At 42.2% G+C, this 2,515-nt stretch overlaps 1 long non-coding RNA gene across 1 annotated transcript; it reads left to right on the top strand.

Annotated features, from left to right (window-relative positions):
* Nucleotides 1–1,192: 1,192 nt before the first annotated feature.
* On the top strand, nt 1,193–1,874 carry LOC139835282 (uncharacterized). Its single transcript, XR_011751071.1, has 2 exons — nt 1,193–1,667; nt 1,779–1,874. It is a non-coding gene; the product is annotated as an uncharacterized lncRNA (long non-coding RNA).
* The last annotated feature ends 641 nt before the right edge of the window (nt 1,875–2,515 follow it).

The raw sequence follows: 2,515 nt of genomic DNA, 5'->3' as shown, positions 1-2,515 counted from the left end.
AGATAGGTGTAGGCGTGCAACACCTCAAATATGGCCACTCTTGTCTGCATTAAAAGTCAGCTGGCGGTTTATGCTAAGATTATGTACTATCTTACTCTGTAAATAGATAGATATCGTAAGTTTGTTTAAATTTAGATGTATCTTGATACTTTTTATTGTATAGATAAATTTAAATTTAAATAAAATTTTAACATTCTTTTATGGACAAGGGAGTATTTGTTAATAAGTGTGCCCATTCTTTTCCTTTCGTCTCTTCTTGATTTTTTTTTTTTTTTGAAACAGAGGCAAAAGCTTTGCCTCGTCTATTAATTAAGAAGAAGTTGCTCAATTTTTAGGAGAAAACCGAGCGAAAACCTACAACAATATGGCCAAATTCATACCAACAGCACACCCACAAGAGAAAAACAACAAAAGAATGCAACCTCTAAACCAACTAGAACCGACACCCAAGAGCACAACGTCCGGTCATGACAACCAAAAATAGTCCAACAACTAATCAACCGGCCCTCTTCCTTCTTATGCTCCTGATAGATACTTTCCTGAGAGACTTCTCCACCCTCCTGATCAAATCCTCCAAGGGCTTTCCCGCCAAGACGCAGTCAATATCCCGCCAAGACGCAGTCTCTTCTTGAATGAGTATATAGTATGCCGATGTTTCAGTCTACCCGTTATAATTGGTTACTCTCTCCGAATCCATATTGACTGTCTGTAAAAATGAATGTATTAAGATACATTTTCGTTCTACATACATTCATACTAACAATAAGCCCTCCGTCCCGGTTTACTGGGCCTACGCGTTTCCCAAGATCGTCAATTTAACTAATCTAATGTAAATTTTATACTATAAAAATTATACCATTAGAAAGTATAACATCTGAAGTTTCTAATGATATATGTATTGCAATATATATTTTGTATTACATTGACTAAATTGACAACCTAGGGATACGCGTAGGCCCTGTAAACCGGGACGGAGGTAGTAATCTATACCTACTAATAAAGGAAGGAAGGTTTCTCCCCAATTTATACCTACTAATAAAGGAAGGAAGGTTTCTCCCCAATTTTTTCGTCCGTTTTTTGTTTACCCCTGTTTTTCTACAGAAATTACAGCATATGCCACCGCCTATGTGAAATAACCTTTCGTCCAACTGAACTGGGCCTTCGTCCTCTCACATCCGTCGAACGAGAGAGAGAAAACGCCGCCGTCGCTAACCGCCACGGACCTCACGCCCTCCTCCTCCTGCGTGGATCCCGCCGACCGGAAGTGACCTTCCATCTCTCTCAAGATCAACCAGAGGCGCCGTCCTCATCCCCTGCATCCCGAGCGGACGGATGCACCGTTCGAAGTAGCAGTGTCCCCGGCGACCTCCTCGCTGTTATATCGATTACTCCTGCGGCCTCTCATCTTTCTGCAGGTATGCCCCTCGGCTCCACTGTGTAAGAGGACAAGGCACGTATCCACCCCGAGCTCCGGCGTCCGGCGCAGGTTTCTTGCCGAATCGCACGAAGCGACGACCATGCTGCTGCCTTGTTGCTGGTGTGATGCGCCTCGATCTGGAACGGGGAAAGAAGGGGAGAGAAAGAGAGGAGCTCGCCCCCAGCCTCCTAACCTCCCGACCTACTCACCGACGGCCTCTCCGATCTGTTCCGCCTCCAGGTCCGGACAGGTAGCTCCCCAACGATGGGCTGCCGACGATGGATCGATTGATTCATCAACCTATTTTTCTGCTGCTCCCGTACACTGCACATGATTCAGTTTGGCACGCTTTTTTCTACAGAGTGGATTACAGGTTTTTGTTCAGCCAAATCACGAGATAATTAGCCACTGACCCATTGCTTCGTCTGATTATATATACGTGGTATGTTATTCTGAATTTCAAAGTTGTAGTAGCATGTGTGGATTATCTTTTATACGCTACTACAACTTTGCCATTTCCTTATCTTTTGTGATAGATATAGATCCCTTTACCTTTTGTTCTGAATGCGATTTGATCCAAATCGGTTTATTTCAGTACTCTGTTGCTTAGTAAACTCAAGTGACACATAAATCGTTTTGCTTATTCCAATCATTTAAGTCCTCTGTTGCTAAGGAAACTCAAGTGACGCATAAATCGTTCAGTTGAAGATTTGGCTATAGCCAATTTATTAGGTTAAAATCGTTTTTATGTACAAATTATCAAACAAATGTGGATCAGATTTGGTTCGTATCTTCAACCAGTATTTTTATACTTATTTACTAAATGATGAGATCCTAATTTAGAACCTAAGATGATTAGGAGTGTAAAGATCTTGGAGTAAAAAAGCGGATAAATTACATTTAGGTCTTCTTTTACATAGAAAATAGAGAAAAATATAAAAATAAATACTTTTTTACAGCCGTGAAGCTACCGTGCTATGGTGTCGTCGCTGGACCGACCATCGGTGAAAACAAGGACGATCCAAAGGTCAATGGGGAGGTGGCTTCAAGCAACGGTCAACACGATATAACCTCCACCGGCGATCGTCACCATGATGC

This window comes from Lolium perenne, chromosome 2 (genome assembly GCF_019359855.2).
Source record: "Lolium perenne isolate Kyuss_39 chromosome 2, Kyuss_2.0, whole genome shotgun sequence".
NCBI lineage: Eukaryota > Viridiplantae > Streptophyta > Magnoliopsida > Poales > Poaceae > Lolium > Lolium perenne.
This window is presented reverse-complemented; position numbering and strand designations above follow the sequence as displayed.